Source organism: Globicephala melas, chromosome 16, assembly GCF_963455315.2.
Source record: "Globicephala melas chromosome 16, mGloMel1.2, whole genome shotgun sequence".
Taxonomy (NCBI): domain Eukaryota; kingdom Metazoa; phylum Chordata; class Mammalia; order Artiodactyla; family Delphinidae; genus Globicephala; species Globicephala melas.
In genome coordinates, this window is record NC_083329.1 from 34,558,123 (window position 1) to 34,567,019 (window position 8,897).

Consider the following 8,897-nt stretch of genomic DNA (forward strand, 5'->3'; position numbering starts at 1 on the left):
CTTGCTGTTCAGGCCCTGGAGATAAATGGGAACCAAGGGACACGGGGCTTGTAATCTGCTCAGGGAGTCATCATGGGCAGCCCTGAGAAAATGGGGACTGGAGGACAAGCCTGGAGCAGGCTCCCCTCGCCTGGACGGAGGAGGAGAAAGAAGGCTGTGGGGAAGGAAGAATTCCATGGGGACAGGCCCAAGGCACTGGCCCGAGGCCAGGGCTAAACAGCCCAGGGCTGGGGAGGCAAACCAGCTGAGGGTCAGAAGTCAGACCGGCTAGTATTTAAATCCAGGCCTGTCTTTACAAACTGGGTAACCTATTTACCTTTTGAGCCTCATCTCCCTCATCTATAAAATGCAACTGATACCTGTACTTGCCTTACTAGGCTGTTGTGAAAATTAATGGTATATCGCTGATCTCAGGACTTGGCCTTCAATAGTAAACATTTGGCCAGACCTTGTCTAGCAGAGGAAACTCAACTTCTCTGTTTTCCTTAATGCATGAGGCTAGAAAGCAGAAGACTGAGCTGAGGGATAAATGAATCATTTCTCTTTAGAGTTCTCAGTGGGGACCTTGACAATCAGCATTGAAGAAATTCTTCCTCTAATTTCCTAAAATTTCTGTCTTCTTATGAACAAACTAACAAGCAAAACTCAAACGACTCAAAGGGCGACTGTAAACATGATCATTCCTTGGTCCAGAGAACTCTTTCCTTTTGAAATTGAACCCACAGTCAACCCACATGACTGTGCTGGGCTACTGGATATGTCTGCTTCCAATTATATTTGCTTTGGGCAATCCAGAATTACAGGAGAATTGAATGTTTCTTAGCAGATTCTTTGCTCTGTTTGAAGAGTGAGAGAAACCTCTGCCAGTAGACCTCACAGCTACATGAGTGATTTGTTTTCACTGTCACTGGTCCCAAAAGCTGGGCTTCTTATTGGTTTTCAAGCGAGTTTATTTTCACAAAATCAGTTTGTGTGATGGGATCTGATAAGGCCTCCCTACAAGAAAGAATAACATTCTGAAGTCTGACTTGCTTTTAGAAATCCTTGGCCGGAAATCAAAGTTGGAGGCATATTTATATTTGGGGTTTAAAAGGACCAACTGAGACTTGGTAAACAAGCAAATGAACATGGAACTGGACCCTAAGAAGAATTGCAGCTTTGATAAATGGCAACCTGATTTGGAAAAGAGATCCCTTTATTTCAACACCATTGAAGCCAAGTAGCCTGGGATGGAGGTGTTGCAATAGGTTCCCAAGCTGACCACACGAAGCAGAGCTCTGAATGGCAAAGGATCCTTTCATTTACCACTAAATTAATCGCTTATCAAAATGGGGCCACCTTCTGAAAGGAGGTTTTCATATTGGAAAGAGAATTTACTTGTAAGAACTTGTCAAATCTATTATATAATTCTGAAGAATTTGCCCCTTTAAGTCAGTGCTTCTGGTGTTTAAGCTAACCTCACAGTGCCTAAAAGAAGAATTCGACTTTGTTTTTTTCCTTTTTGATCTGGAATTTTGGAGAAGCCACAGTGTTGCTGGAACATGTTTCACATTTTCAGTTTAAATACATGATTTGTCTTCTATGCTTTGGAGGTAACAGTACAACCTTGTGCAAGTAACAGCCATTCAAATTATGAACAACTATTTATCTGTGCTCATTGTGGCTCCAAAGAAGGAATGAGCTGAAATGGATAAACCCAAGGTATGCAGACTTGGCAGACCTGTTGTTTGTCATTTATTAATCAAGGGGAGGGTGGTTTCCTGCTTCGGGTTGCAGCCCATTCTCTGACTTCTGTGGGGGGGAGGGGCGGGACGGTGGTGATTGACAGCCGCAGATGATCGTCTCCCGTGCATCTAACAGTTACTGAGTGCTGAGTGCTGACTGTGCATCAGGCACTGGGCTAGACCCTAGAGATTCACAAGAAAGTAGAAACAGGTACAGTCCAATAGAGAGCCCAGAAATAAATCCACATCTGTATAGTCAACCAATCTTTTCTATTAATTGAGGTAAAATTGACATATGGCATTAGATTAGTCTCCAGTGTGTAGCGTAATAATTCAATATTTGTGTATGCTGTGAAGTTTAGTTTCCATCTGTATGGTCAACTAATCTTTGACAAGGGTGCCAAGAATACACAATAGGGAAAGTATAGTCTCTTCAATAAATGGTGTTGGGAAAACTGGATATCCACATGCAAAAGAATGAAATTGGACCCTTGTCTTGCACCATACACAAAAATTAACTCGAAATGGATTAAAGACTTAAATTTAAGACCTGAAACCATAAAACTCCTAGAAGAAAACATAGGGGAAAAGCTCCTTGACATTGGTCTTGGAAATGATTTTTTTTAGATATGACACCCAAAACACAGGCAACAAAAGCAAAAACAAGCAACTGGGACTACATCAAACTAAAAAGCTTCTGAATAGCAAAGGAAACAACAAAGTGAAAAGACAACCTATGGAATGGGAGAAAATATTTGCAAAGCATATCTGATAAGGGTTTAATATCCAAAATATATAAGGAATTCATACAACTCAAAAGCAGAAGACCCAAATAACCGAATTAAAAAATGATCAAAGGACCCGAGTAGACAATTTTCCAAAGAAGACATTCCAATGGCCAATAGGCACATGAAAGGTCTTCAACATCACTAATCATCAGGGAAATGCAAATCAAAATCACAATGGGATATCACTTCATACCCATCAGGATGGCTGTTATCATGAAGACAAGAGACAACAAACGTTGGAGAGGGTGTGGAGAAAAGGGAAGCTTTGTACACTATTAGTGAGAATGTAAAGTGGTGCAGCCACTATGGAAAACAATATGGAGACTCCTCAACAAATTAAAAATGGACCTACTCTACAATCCAGTAATCCCACTTCTGGGCAGATATCCAAAGGAAATGAGATCACCATCTTGAAGAAATACCTGCATTCCCTCTTCCTTGCAACATTATTCACAATAGCCTAGATATGGAAGCAATCTAAGTGTCAATGGATAAATGGATAAAGAAAATGTGGCATGTATATCAAATGAAAATTACTCAGACATAAAAAGAAGAAAATCCTCTCTTTGCAACAACATGAGTGAACCTTGAGGGCATTATGCTACATGAAATATGTCAGACAAAGACAAATACTGTATGATCTCACTTATATGTGGAATCTAAAAAAGTGGAACTCAGAACCAGAGAGTGGAACAGTGGCTGCCAGAGGCTAGGGGTGGGGGAAATGGGGAGATGTTGGTCAAAGGATACAAACTTTCAATTATGAGGTGAATAAGTTCTGGGGATCTGTGTACAGTGTGGTGATTACAGTTAATAATACTGTTTGTACTGTATACTTGAAATTTGCTAAGAGAGTAGGTCATAATCTCATCACACACAAAAATATGGTAACTACGTGAGGTGATTGTTGTGTTGATTAACTTGGTTGTGGTAATCATTTCACAATGTATACATATGTCAGATCATTATGTTGTTATACCGTAAAAAAAGAGGACTAGGTATAGTCCTTGCCCTCAAAAAGCTCACAGACTAGTTGGAGAATCCCACGTTCATTAGGCACACTCTCACAATAACTCTTTATTTATAAGCTGGTCTAAGTGATATGAAGGAAAAGCAATTGACGTGAGGAGAGTTTTAATGAGAAGCCTGACCTTGCCTGAGCGTCTTGGGAGCTTGCGATCTGAAGGATGACACTCAACAAGTGAAACCAGATTATCAGGTGAAAGGGGGTGAGGTGATGCTGAGATGTTCCAGGCAGAGGAAACAGCACGGATACAGGAGTACTCGGCTGCATGGAAACCCCATCCAGGTTATGGGAATAGCCTTCTTACCCATGGAAGGCACTCAACTTAAAACTCCTACCAAACTCCTACCTCTCATTCAAAGACCATCTCAAAAGTTGCCTCTTTTATGAAGCTTTCTTCAAACCCTACAGTCAAGAGAGAATTAGTTCCATGCTAGAGCTTGTCTTATACACCTGATAGAACACTGCAAAGACTCTGTGCTTGGAATCTGAAAGGCAGTATATAGCTCTGGAGGCAGACTTTCTGAGTTCAAACCTGACTCAACTATTTACTTTCCGTGTGACCTTGGACGAGCTGCCTAACGTCTCTGTATTTCATTTTTGCCATTTGTAAAATGGAGACAGTGGGAGTACCTTTCTCAGAGGTTCAATGGGAGGGTTGGGAGAGTTAATACACGCAAGATACCTAGTTCAGTGCCTGGTACATAGTGAAACCCCAATAACGTAAGCTCTTTTTAGTTAGTTCTGAGCATGCCTGTTTCCTTCCGAGGTTTGCCCACATACTCAGAGCTGGCTAGAGTCCAATCAGGAACTCTACCCATATCTCTTTAACACCTGGTCCAGTGTTTGTCCTGAAATTTCAGGCTGCCTTCAATCACAGTGCCTCTCAAACTTTACGTGTATTTGAATAACCGAGGAATCTTGTTAAAATGCAGATTCTGATTCAGTTGGACTGAGGTGGGACCTGAGCTTCTGTATTTCTAATAAGCTCCCAACTTCCCTGGTGGCGCAGTGGTCGAGAATCTGCCTGCAGATGCAGGGGACACGAGTTCGAGCCCTGGTCTGGGGAGATCCCACATGCCGCGGAGCAACTGTGCCCGTGAGCTACAACTACTGAGCCTGCGCGTCCGGAGACTGTGCTCCACAACGAGAGGCCGCGACAGTGAGAGGCCCGCGCACTGCGATGAAGAGCGCCCCCGCTAGCCGCAACTAGAGAAAGCCCTCGCACAGAAACAAAGACCCAACACAGCAAAAATAAATAAATAAATAATAAGCTCCCAGGTGACGCTCATACAGCTGGTCTGTGGGCCATGCTTTGAGTAGTGAGGGTCTATACCAACCTCAGTGAGCTCTCTGAGGCTACCTGAGTCTCTGGGGGAGAGACAGGAGCCTGTGGAAGAAGGAGGGACTCACTCTAAGATACCTGCACCTGGGCACTGCAGAGCATGGTCTGCTTCCCTTTCTTTATCTGGCCTAGGGCTCCAGCTGCAGGAGTTACTCTGTCAGTGTGAGGGAAATGTCATCAGGTCACCATTAGCAGTCCAGTGGGTAAGGACTGTTATCAGTCAGGGAGGGAGAGAGAGGGAGAGAATATAACAGGCTCGCAAGCTGGAAATTCAGATAAGAGTTGATACTGATCTGAATTATTGAGTCTGAAATCTGTAGAGCAGGCCAACAGGCTGGAAACTCAGGCTGGATTTCTTGAGGCAGAATTCCTCCTTCCCTGGGAAACTTTAGTTTTTGCTTTTAAGGCCTTCAATTGATTGGATGAAACTCTATCCTAAAATATTTACAAAGACCCTCATCTATTACACAGTTCTAAGTCCTTCCATTTTGTGTATTATTCCACCCTATCAGTCATATTAATTTCCAGAAAACCCTACATTAATTATCAATTTCCTTGTCTTTTAGTGGGACCTCATTATACATGTAATTGAGTCCAAATTCTGGTTCTAACTGCCTCTTCTACCATCTTTAAGAATCCTCCCCTCTGGCCAGTTTTGTTTATTTAATATCCTTCAACTCTGCTATGTGCAGAGTTCCATGCCCCTAATAAAATTTTGTCAAGTGACAAAAGAAAAATTGATTGGATGAATCTCACCTACATTATTGAGGATATTCTGCTTAAAGTCCACTGATTGTAAATGTTTGTCACATCTGCAAAATACCATCACAGCAAAATCTAGACTAGTGTTTGACCAAACAGCTGGGTACCATAACCCAACCAAGTTGACGCAAAGAAAGAACCATTGCAAGTGCCAACGAGAGTGGCCTGTTCCACATCATAGTGTGAAACCCACCTCCTTTCTGGGGCAAAACCTCGGTGGGCCTGACCCCTTTCTTGTGGTTTGGGGGGTGGCATTACAGTTGAGAGTTGCCTATGACCATGGTCCGTGCTCTGTTACACCAAACTTGAACACAACTGACCAACATTTTGGCATTGGACGCTAAGTTTCTTAGTGAAAAAACAAGAAGTTTACTGCAATTCAAATAGCACTCACCTTGGATTGCCAAGCTCTGGGCTGAGAATTCAGATTCTGTTTATGTGGCCATACCACCAGATTGTAAGCAGTGGGCAGTTCTTTGCAGGGGGTCTTGGACAGCTGCTAAGACCCCTGCTGTGGCCATGCAATTCTAGCCACAGGGCAGAGGTGAACAGATGCTCTGCAGCAAACACCACGATGGGGTCTGGTGGTAGCAGGCATGTTCAAAGGTTCACATTTATCTTTGTAGAGGTTTCCCAATGCACTTTCCAGCCAGATAGACAGGGTAGAGATTGTTGACCCATTTCTTTCCCCCTGATGTGATGAAATGATTCCATCTCTTGGTCTGGTTGCCTTAGGCTGGAAGGCAGAAAGAAAAGTACACCGCTGTGAAATCTGGTGGACTTGAGTTGGAATTCCTACTCCACCCCTGACTAGCTGAGTGACCCTTGATAAATTACCTCAGTTCTGTGAGCTTCAGTTTCTGTATCTGTAATAATTACCTTGAATGTTTAAAGTGAGAATTACATGTAGGTCAGTGTCTGTCATCTATTAGGTGCTTAGAAAATGGTACTCACTTTTTTGTATTACTGTAGAAGACATGCCTTGGGTGCTGCCCACCCATAGAACCCTTGCTTTCACCTACAGCCCTTGATGAGAGGCCTGGCTGAGGTGCTGCGTTTGTACTGTGTGACCTACTACTCAGTCACAGTTAACTGGGTGAAGTAAGATTACGTAACCCAGGATGGACTTGGATTCTTTTGGAAATTTGGAATTGGAACCTTGAAAAACTGAGCCATTGAGCTGTGGGGAACTGAGTTGAAGGGCCATGTAGTCTTGGGGATGAAAGCAACCAGGATGACTACTGTACAGGCTGAGGTACTGGCAGAGGAAGCCCTTTGATGGAGAGAAAGGGGCAAGTGAGCAGAGGCACTTGAAGAGGAGAAGTTATTGGGTTAGTGAAGATGGATCCCAGGGGACCTGGTTCAACTTGGCTTCCACTCAGTGAAATCATCTAGCTTAGAATTCAGTTTCTCTGAACTTTTGGTTCTGACTGTGGACCAAAGTAGGTAATCTGGGACCTGAGTGTAAAGAAAACTCTGGAGTAGTCCTCAGGGCAAGGGTTCCTGAGGTGACTGATCTGAACTTAGAACTTACCACGGGCATCTTGGTGGCTGGAGAGTTGAGGGAGTCTGGATACCACTTCAGAGGCACTTGGCTGTCACAAGGGCCAGAATGTTGAACATCCATGTGGGTTGGCTAGAACTGTGCTTCCCAAATTTGAGGGCATCAAAGGGCTGGTTACATCAGAATCACAGGGGTGCTTGTTAACACACAACTTTCTGAATCTCTTTCTGATTCAGGATGTCTGGGAGGCAGCTTGGGAATTTCTGGTTTTAACAAGTACCAGATGGTTCTGATCATCAGCCATGATGGAAACTACCCTCAGGTAGATGGCCTTGTTAATGTCAGTCTACCAGTCCCTGAAATGGTCCTGCCGCAAACACTATGCATGAAAACTTCTGTAGTCTAATCCCCTACCCTCATAAACAGATACTGTTATGGGTGAATTGTGTACTCCCAACATTCATGTGTTGAAGTATTAACCCCCAGAACGTCACAATGTGAACTTATTCGGAAATAGTGTCGCTGCAGGTGTAATTAGTTAAGATGAAATCATACTGGAGTAGGGTGGGCCCTTCAATAAAGCTAATATTCTTATTAAAAGGGGGAAGTTTGGACACAGAAACATACAGGGGGAAGATGATGTGAAGACACACAGGAAGAACGCTAAGTGAATTATGCTGCCACAAGTCAAGGAACACCGGGGCCACAAGAGGCTGGAAGAGGCAGGGAAAGATCCTTCTCCTACAGGTTTCACAGGGAGCAGGGCCTTGTCAGCACCTTGATTTCAGACTTCCAGCCTCCAGAACTGTGAAACAGTACGTTTCCACTGTTCTAAGCCCCCTGGTCTGTGGCACTTTATTATGGTGGCCCTAGGAAATTAATACAGATGCTTTTAATTTTTTTCATGTTTAATATCAGCTACTCCCCACTTCGTTCCTCTGCGTTGCTCTGTCTGCTCTCTGGGTGTGAAATGAAGATTCCATAAGGCCGGAGTGTAGCCTCTGGGAGTGCCCTTGTGACTAGGGCGGGGTGTTGACGGTGCAAGAAATCCTCGCTTCTGTGAGGAATGTTTCAGAGCCTTATTAAATCAGAGAGAAGTGAAAACCTTAATGTAGAAAAGGCAGGTTGCTTCTCCCTTTTCTCCCCCTTATGAATCTGACCAGACATTTTCAGTGGCCAAGCATCTATTAACAGATGCTGATTCTCTACATCTGGAGTTTGTGATTGTAGGTAGGAGGGGGGCCCCTTAGGTCTGTGTCCAGATAAATTCATAGCGCAGAGGTTAGCAGCAGGGCTCTGGAGCCAAACTGCCGGAATTTGGATCCCACTGACTGTGTGGTTTTGGGTAGGTCACCCGGTCCAGGGGTCCTCAACGTTTTCGCACGCGTGGGCTTGTTGAAATTCATTGCTGGCCCCGCCCCCCAGAGTTTCTGATTCAGTAGGCCTGGGATGGGGCATGAGAATGTTCATTTCTAACAAATTCCCAGGTGATGTTAATGCTTCTGGTCCAGGCACCACGCTCTGAGAACTGCTAACCTAGTTTCTCTAAGCCTCTGTTTTTCTCATCAGTAAAATGGGGTCCCTGATATTCCTAAATTAGAGAGTTCTTGTGAGGATTGAGGTGATGGATGTAAAGCGCTTAGTGCATTGCTATGCATAGAGCTCAGTAAATTTCAGTGATCATTTGCTGTTATTAACACAAATTGAAGCCCTCTTCTATGCTTGGCTTTCTAAGTTGCCCCAAGATTAA